This window comes from Corvus brachyrhynchos, unplaced genomic scaffold (assembly GCF_000691975.1).
Source record: "Corvus brachyrhynchos isolate BGI_N302 unplaced genomic scaffold, ASM69197v1 scaffold101, whole genome shotgun sequence".
NCBI lineage: Eukaryota > Metazoa > Chordata > Aves > Passeriformes > Corvidae > Corvus > Corvus brachyrhynchos.
Genome location: NW_008237239.1, coordinates 2,181,310 through 2,190,722, shown reverse-complemented (window position 1 = coordinate 2,190,722; position 9,413 = coordinate 2,181,310). Strand labels below are relative to the sequence as shown.

The following is a 9,413-nucleotide window of genomic DNA, read 5'->3' as shown; positions in this document are numbered from 1 at the left end:
CGTCCCCCGGGACCCCCTATGCCGGGAACCGGGGGTTCTCCACCGCCATCCTGCAGCTGGGGTCCCCCATCCCCGCTCTTGGCACCCGGGAGAAACCCGTCCTCCGGGATCCCGTCCTTTTGTCGCTGGGTCAGGGACTTGTCCAAGACCTCGGGACAGCCGAACCCATCCCTGGGACCGAAGAGCAGCATCAGAATCCAGAACCCTTGCCTTCTTCCTCCTGCCTCCATCCCTGGACGCTGCGGTCGGTCCCTGAACCCCGGAGTCCTCAGCGCCGACCTCTGGAGCTGATGCCGCTCCCAGAGCCCAGGACTCCCTGTCACTGCCCTGGGGAGCTGTCAGCCCCAGAGCCCAGGACGCTGGGTGTCTCCTGGCTGTGCCCCAGGTATGGCTCAGCATCTCTAAGGGGAAATGGAAAAGGGGCTGCCCAGACTTTTCCCACACCACATAGCCTGCCCCACATCCCCCATGGCAGAGGTCCCACAGCATCCCACGGGTAGCCCAAGTCAGGCTCAGGTATCCATTTTGCAGTGCCCCTCCTGCCACAGCTCTGAACTTCCTACCTCTCCCAGCCCTGCCTAGGCGCAGGTACGATGCTTCCCCGGCAGCACTGCTGCAGCAGCTCCAACCTCAGAGGCACTGAAACCACCCTGTCATAGGTGGGCTTTGCGTGTGGGTGACGGGGATGGGAACTGATGCTGCAGGAAATCTCTTAACTCCACAGATTTGGGCTTTTGACAGCACTGGCTGAAGAGTGGAGAGCCCTGTCCTAAACATCCAGCTTCAGTTTGAGTGTTTTCCTGGGGTGCAAAACCAGTGATCCAGGAGAATTGACTCCTTGGTTAGCTGTCCTCATCACCAGGATGTGCAGCACTGGAAAGTGAGCAGAGGGACGCCAGCCTGAGCCCTGCTCGCACCCTCTCACCCGCAGGCTCACAGCGCTTCACTGAGAGGGAACCGCTTCACCTTCACACCTTACAGAGAGAAGAGCTGTCCCTTCGTGGCAGCAGTGGGGGACCTTTCTGGGATGCAGAATTGTCTGGCCCAGAGGCTCCAGCTCTTCCCAAGCTGCAGCTGCCCCTGTCATAGCTGACTGCCCCAGCTCCCTGATGTGGCTGCAGTTCTGAGATGCCAACTACTGGGATGCACTGGGATGCTAACTATGGGAGAATTAGCAAACCCAGAGAAACCAAGCACTTCTGGAGGTAAGGCCGGGAGGCTGCTCTGCACCAGGTCACCACACAGAAGGAGAGTGTCTTCACAGCCTCTTTCCTGTAGCTGAAGCAGCTCCAAATGAACAAACCCTGTGGAGTTATGGATGGGACTTTATGAGAAGGGAGCCCTCCCAGGCAGAGGGATGAAAGCAGATTAAGGCTCCAAGTGTACTTAGATGAATATGAGCTTAATCCACTAACCAGATCAATCAAAGCTGCAAGTGATGCTTTTCCCCTGGAGTGTCTTGCTGTTCCTGTGCCTGATCACTGCAGGAAAAGAAGCTCTGCCTGGCATGTACAGCAGCTGCCCTCATACATCTGGACTCTCTTTATCTGTGCAAGCCAGCCACAACCCGAATTTCCAACCATATTAACAAGCACTGCTGTAGATTGCCATGAGGGACCTGTGTCCATGCCAAATATGGCAGGCAGGCCTCACTTCTGAGTTGGAGCACCAGCATGGTTGGAATGGGAAGTGTTGCAAAGCAGGGCAATTTGGAGATATCTCTGCGGTTCTGGTCACTTATCACACTTATGCTGAATTATGCTTCACTTACATGAACTCTAACGATGTTACTCCAGCGAGGCAAAGCCAGCTCTTATGCTAATTTGACTATTTGTTAGTCTAATAACTCTTACTTACATTTACTGTGCAGCTTAATATTGTCAACACTTCTTAATTTTGGTGTGAGAGTGCTTTTATGGTGAATTATAACAGTAGAGGTTAAATTGCATAAATGCAACTTCCCAACAGGTCCATAACTGTGGAGTTTATAGCTGAAGAGATTTGTACATCATCACACCTGACCTTATGCACATCACTGGTTACTTCTGCATCAGGCCTTGTGTTTGACTTGGCAATGTCTACTAATTTATTCATCAAGGAGCATGTCTGTGTTTCCAGATCACTTGTGAGCCCTGCTGACCCCCCTGAGACTGTGTCTCTCCACGCCCTTTGCCCACAGGTCTACTCTGCCTCACCTCCCAAGTGCGCTGAGTGACAGGAGACTTTACAGAGCAGGCAGCACACAGGGCATGAGCTCAGAGAGTTTAACTGTGAGTCACAGCTCTGGGTCATTTGAGCCAGTCCAGAACAAGGTTTATGGATCTTAAGGGTCCCTGTTTGGAAGCACACATTATTTGGTTGTCTGTGTCATAAATCTCCCCATTTATCCCACTCGAGCTGGATGAATAATTGGAGAGAGGTTTGTGGCTAATTGATTTGCTGATCAGTGGAAAGGAGTCATGAATAATTTATTTGATGAATATTCCTCAGCCATCCGTAAAGCTGGTCAGTTACTGAAAATAATTAGTTGCAAACACTCAATTTTTCTGCCAATGGCTTCGTTCATTTGCAAGAGCACCTCACAGTTCTTGTCCTCCAGAGTGGGTCCCCATGGATTTCTCCTGGGCTCCGTGCAGAGGCTGTTCTTCAAAACAATTTGAGGACTTCATCATGGCTGTTCTGTCCATCCACTACTTTGTAGCTCACATAACAAAGTTCTCTTTTCCTCCCCGTGTCCTTGCAGGTACCGTGCTGAACCCCCTGAGACTGTGTCTCTCCACGCCCTTTGCCCACAGGTCTACTCTGCCTCACCTCCCAAGTGCGCTGAGTGACAGGAGACTTTACAGAGCAGGCAGCACACAGGGCATGAGCTCAGAGAGTTTAACTGTGAGTCACAGCTCTGGGTCATTTGAGCCAGTCCAGAACAAGGTTTATGGATCTTAAGGGTCCCTGTTTGGAAGCACACATTATTTGGTTGTCTGTGTCATAAATCTCCCCATTTATCCCACTCGAGCTGGATGAATAATTGGAGAGAGGTTTGTGGCTAATTGATTTGCTGATCAGTGGAAAGGAGTCATGAATAATTTATTTGATGAATATTCCTCAGCCATCCGTAAAGCTGGTCAGTTACTGAAAATAATTAGTTGCAAACACTCAATTTTTCTGCCAATGGCTTCGTTCATTTGCAAGAGCACCTCACAGTTCTTGTCCTCCAGAGTGGGTCCCCATGGATTTCTCCTGGGCTCCGTGCAGAGGCTGTTCTTCAAAACAATTTGAGGACTTCATCATGGCTGTTCTGTCCATCCACTACTTTGTAGCTCACATAACAAAGTTCTCTTTTCCTCCCCGTGTCCTTGCAGGTACCGGTCCTCCAGAGTGCACAGAACTTTCAAAGTGGGATTCTGCTAACACCCTCCACTTGGGATCGGGACATTGAGCAGTTTTGCCATGGAAGGGGAAGATGCAGATGCATGTGTCTGTGACACCACCAGATCCTGGCTCTTTCTGCGTGGCACTTTTGCTGTGTTGGATTAGTCCCATACAAATCACCTGTGAAGCCAACCTTTGGAGCAGAGATGCTGCCTCACCCACACGGCTGGGCCAGCTAAGGGATGGAGCAAAGGGCTGGGACAAGCACAAGAGAGGAGGAATATCCTACACCAGCCAAGCCCTAATTCCTTTCTTTAAGCATAAACCCTTAAGCAGACCACCTGCTTACCCTTAAGTGTGTCATTTTTCCCGTATCTGCATGAGTCCTGGTCCTCCGTTTGCAGGTATCCTTGCAGCACCTGGCACAGTAATCAGTCAAGACCTGCATGGCTGCTTTTTCTGGGTTCTAAAAAACAAAGGAGGAAAAAAAGAGACTCTTTGGTTTCTCTAAAATCACTGTTTATTTGCCAGTTCTTGCATGTTAAGATTTCTGAGAAAACAAACAATCTCCAGGGGCTTCTTGATGTTATTTGCCTTCTAGCAGAAATCCTATCAGCTTCTCCTGTGGTTCTCAGATCTGGCAGGGGCAGCTCCCCTCCCTCCTCTTTTTTCACCCCTAAACAACACGCAGACACCCTCCCCATTGAATTAACATCATCTTTCCCCTGCAATATCATGTTGGAGTGACTTCCTTGGCTCACAGTTGCAAATTTGGTCTCTCCCGTGCTGGGGATTCCGAGCAGCAGGAGTCAGGAGCTGCCTGGAGTGTATGCAATCCTGTGCCAGGCTGCACTTGTTCGGGAACGAGAATCTCCTCTTCCCGTTGAACGGGGTTGATTCAGAAACCCCTACAGAAGTCCTGCTGTGTTTAAGTTTAATGGGAATAGGACACTTGAGAGCACATGAGCTGTCCCTGATCGGGCGGGGAGAGCTCCCTCCCTGTCGGAAACCCATGAGTTTGTGCCAGCATCCGCAAGCCTTGTGTGGTTTTGGGGGGCGGTGATTTTTGTGGGAACTCAGCAGCTGCCCAGCCTCGAGCGGGGCTGGTGAATGTCCCGGAAGCCGAGCTGGCACTGCTGCGGGAGCCTCGGAGGGCTGCTGCTGCTGCTGCGGGCTGTGCCCGCCTGCTCGGCAGGAAGTCCACCGCCTGGGACTGAGGGGCTAATTGCATTATGCAATCTTTGTAGGCAGAGTCAGGACTTTAATTATGTCTTTCCTCTCCTTGCTGGCTCTCGGCAAAGTCACGTCGGCTCTGCTCTGTGCGATGCTCAGCCATGCCTGTGAGAAAGTGGGATTGTTACACAGCGGGGAGGTGGGGACGGAGGCTGCACATCCAAGGGTTTGAAGCTTGAGTCCCCGCTTCAGGTGCTTACCCCGGTCACTGGTCACTGACGCCGGGCTTGGAATTTGCATGTGCTCCTTATGACCCAGAGAGAGGGGATGTGCGCAGCCCTGTGCCTCTGGGACCGCAGCTCCCTCTCGGAGCATCCCCCGCGCTAGGCTGCAGCAGCTCTGTTGCTGTGTGCAGCACACAGGGGTGGGGCTGCAGCCCGCGGGACGCATCCCCACTCACAGCAGGTGCCAGGGGACCAGCCAACACCCCTTCTCCTTCCTTCTCTCGGGGCTGTCCTCCCCCGGGACTCTTGTTGCTTCCAGGGATGGCCAAACCCTGGCTGCTGGGGAGGGGGGCTGCCGGGGCTGCTCCACCACCTGGATTTACCGGGCTTTAATGTATTCCTCCCTTCCCCTTGCAGCAGATGCTCCGTGTAAATCAGCGCCGCAGATGAGCCGCGTCGTTCTGCACCAGCTGGGACTTTCGGCCCTGGAAGACTTTGCTGTGGCCTCCAATAAATACACCAAGACATCAATCCAGGCTGAGCAGGGAGGGCAGTAGCTTCCTGCCGGCACACCCCACACACCCAGAGAGGATCCTGCAGCCTGTGCCAGGGTTGGGCGAGCCAGGGTGGTTCCCAGAGCAACGGAGAGGAGCTGTCTCGTGTGTGTGCATCCTTCCTGGGGGGAAAAGGGCTCTGAGAGAGACGTCCTGGATGCCCACCCTGCCTTGTCGCCTTTATCTTTGCAGCACTTTGGAGAGAGCTTGCCTGGAAGCAAAGCACTGATGCGTGGGTATTTTTCACCTTCAGATTTGCTGTTGAGCTTGTTTAGGTGGAGGATGGGCTTAATGGTCCAGGCTTAGCAGAAAGAAAGGGGAAAGTTTGCTCAAGACTACCTAATTGATCTTAATGAGACAGGAAGGGCTTTGTGCTGCAAACACCAGTGTTTGTTTTGTGAGTTTAATGCATTTTCTGTCTGGGTTTGATTACCCTGGGGAAGTCCTCTGGCCTAATAAACGGAGCCATAGGGAATTAGAACTGATAATTTCAGTTGCTGCTCTCAGCCCAAAACAGCGCAGCCTTCCAGGGGGGAAACAGAACTGGGGAAAAGGTAATTGGTATGGATTCAATTAGCTCCCAATTACCAGCCAGCTTTGGCTCTGGTGGGTGAGCAGCAGCCAGGGCTGGGTGCCAAGGGACAGGGCACATCGAGTGGTGTCCTCCAGTGGGGTGACACCGAGCCCATTTGGGCACCCAATAGCGGAGCTGGTGCTCTCAAAGAGCCAGGAAACTTTGGATTTGCTGCTAATGATGAAAACAGTTGTTATCAGAGGGAAAATTCTATTTCAAACCCTGGGCATTTGGATCGTGACTTTCCTAGAAAATGGTGTGATTTCTGCTTTCCTCTACACTGAAAAATGGAGCCACAATGTGGTTTTGTGCTTTTTATTGGTATCTCCTTAAATGGAAGGGGGGAAAATGACTTTGAATCTCACAGCTGCTGCTGAAAAGGTGGGTCTCTAGAGAACAATGTTTCCACGGAGAGATTTCTTCGTGCCTGTTAACATCTGCCTATCCTCATGGGTTTCCTGGGGGAAAACCATATCCAAATCTGTCCCAAGCAAGAACTGGGACAAGGAGGTGCTGAACTCATGCTAGTGATGCACCTTGCTGCTGCAGCCATGGCTGAGAAATGCCCCTGGAGATACCAAGACCTGGCATGTTCTTGGCAAGAACAGGGCCATGCCATTCCTGGTACCAGTCACTTCACTCTGGCTGAAGAACTCCACGCTCGTCCTGCTGGGCATGGCTGGCATGGGTCAGCAAGGACAGACCCTGCAAGTGAGGGACAGGCAAGGCAAGGCAAGGGAGGGATTGGCAAGGCAAGACAGGGGAGCGGTAGGGGAGTCAAAGCACAGCAAGGAGGGGTAGGCAAGGCAAAGCAAGGCAAGGCAAGGTAGTGGAGGGGCAGGCAAGGAATGGTGCCAGAGGAAGGCAGACACACCTCCCACAGCATCCCTCCAGCCACTGGAGTCAAGTGAGGCCTTCCTATGGCAAGGGAAGGAGTTGGTGGAAACACAGCAGCTTCTTAGTGCTTCCCTTCTACACAAGCAAAACATCACTGCAAGCTCCGCTCGCTTCCATCAGTAGGAGGGAAAAGAAAATGCTCATTTGTCTTCTTTTCTTCCCTTTCTTCCTTTCTTCTGTTTTTTACCTTTGCAAACAAAGCTCACTTAAAAGGGCCTTCCTCCCTGAAGCTCCTTCCCCTTGCTCCAAATCCATCCCTGTGGGATGCAGCATGCGGCCAATTCACAGCTCTGCACAGCTGTAGGGACAAGGCAAAGCCACCTCCCCATTGTCCCCAGCCTGTCCTCGCTGCTCAGCCACCTGGAAGAGACATGCCAGCACCCCAGGGATAGGGAGAGTTCCGGGGACAGGGGCTGAGCAGTGCCGAGGGGCTGAGTCACAGGGACACCATGCCTCTGCATCCCAGGGAACGTCATGGGAAGAGCAGAGAGGGAGAGGAAGATTATTTATAGCCGCAAGAGCAATTATACGGAGCTGGTGTAGAGGAGCTGGCAGGCTGCTGGCTGTGCAGGCACAGTCAGAGCAGTGGGATGGGGGGCTGGGAGCTCATGGTGGGATGGAGGGAAGGGCTGTTCCTGACAGGTCATACTTGACCAACTGGCTGGCTGCACTCTGTAGAAAAATCAGGCATAGTCCCTGTCCATCTCTGCCTTTTTCACCTGAGCACAGCTCTGGGTTCCAGTCCCCAGCACCCCATCACTCAACTTCCTTCAGAGCTTGGAAAATCCCCTTTGCTGCTTTCTTGCCCCCTTGGACCAGAGATTTGTTCTGCTCATCGCTTCTGCTTCCCAGATCAATTTGCCGCTTTTCGCATTGGTTGCTGTTTATTTTCCCCCTCTGCCTGTTGGTGGATTTGGGGTTTTTATTGCTAATTACTCTTCCTTCTCCTCTGATGGGGAAAATACTTCCCAGTCCATTTTTAACTGATGTTAAGGGCATTAAACAATATTTATTACAGATAAACATTTTTAAATCAGTCCATCTGGACAGGCTGCTTTAGCTTGCAGCCCTTGTCAGAGGCTAGTGATGCCCTGAAATACTCTCTTGTACCCAAACCTGTCAAGGCTGAGACAAGGCACAGTCTCACTGTGCAATTTATGGTTGGAGACCAAATGGCTGTATAGGGAATGCACGGCTGGAGACCGTGTGGGCGAGACAAAAGCTCCCTGCAGAAGCCCAGGCAGCTGCAAAGTTGGGCTATATTTAATTTCAAATGCCTGGAGGGTTCCCGTTTGATTTCTGGGAGGATTTCAGACTGAGAGCTAATAGGGATATAGTTGAGGTACATCTAAGGCTCCTTGCAAACAGCGTACAGGCACCCGCTGAGCTTTTCAGGAGAAGCTGGGATGGTGCTGACTTCTCTGCTCAGCAAGGAGAAGTCCCAGGCAGGAGGAATGCCAGGGAAAGGGAGGTTGCAGAGGCCATGGTGACTCCAGCACCACGTGATCCCCAGGCAGGGCAATGGGCACTTCAGCTCTGGCCGGACAAACTGCCCAGAACAGCTTTGGAGGCAACTGGTGGCCTTTTGATGCACTTTACAAAGAGACAGATGATTCAGGCCCAGAGCCTGGATCACAAGAACTCCTCTTTGGGGAGGGAGATCCATCAGCTGAGGTTTATTAATCCAAAATCCTGGCTGAAGCTGTGAGGTCAGCCGAGCCCTGGAGCTTCTGGCCTTGCTCCTTGGTCAGCTTGTCAAGGCACAAGCCCAGGAAAGCTCTGCACATCATCACTCCTGTCCCTTGGGGGTTTTACAGTCATTGGAAAACTTTAAAAAAAGAGGTTGGGAAATCTCACCAAACTGTGTTAGAAGGTTGCAAGCCCAAGCATCAGAAATTAGGCAGGGCTAGTTTTATGCTAGTTGGTTTGACCTCTGTTCTTCCCCCATCTACATTACCATGAAGTGTTTAGTTAAATGATCACTTACTCCTTCCTCCTGGGGCTTTTCACTCGTTCCAGTGCACATGGAGCAAAATTAAAGTTGTGCAGCAACCACAAATCTGGCCTTTCCCAACATTTGAGTACTTATCTCGCTGTCTGAGCAACGTTTTTTTAACAGAGCTTATTTGTCTGTAGGATCTTAAATAATTTGGTGTCAGTTCCATTCCCACTGAATTCACTGGATAATTAGCTCCTGGTTGTAAGTGAGGAGCACATGGCATCGTTACCTTGTCTCCCCAAATGCGAGGCTTTGCGTGTCATGGGGTTTTTATATTAAAGCAGCCTGGCTGGTAAATGCCTCAAGAGGCTCTTGGTTCACATGCTGCAGACCAGGCTTCTACATTAAAAACCCATTTCAAGTTCCCCAGCAAAATGTGTGAGTCAGAAAAGTTAAATTATGTTAATTCTGTCTCGAATGTCCCAAGGATAAGCAAGGCCAGGATGCTGCTCTTGGGTTCCATCCCCTGCTCTGTGCTAATGTGCACTAATTTTCCTGGGGAGCTGGAGATATCGCTGTCGAGCAGGGCTATTACAAATAGGTTACTGGAGCCTTGTGCAGGGGAAAATGGGTTTATTTTCTGCAGAGAGAATGGTGAATTTGCATCTCAATGAATGCTTTTT

General features: G+C 51.5%; 1 long non-coding RNA gene across 1 annotated transcript; it reads left to right on the top strand.

Annotated features, from left to right (window-relative positions):
• The first annotated feature begins 6 nt into the window (after positions 1–6).
• Positions 7–9,087, top strand: LOC108445552. The gene is made up of 3 exons (XR_001860440.1): positions 7–385; positions 3,360–3,773; positions 5,184–9,087. It is a non-coding gene; the product is annotated as an uncharacterized LOC108445552 (long non-coding RNA).
• Positions 9,088–9,413: the final 326 nt, after the last annotated feature.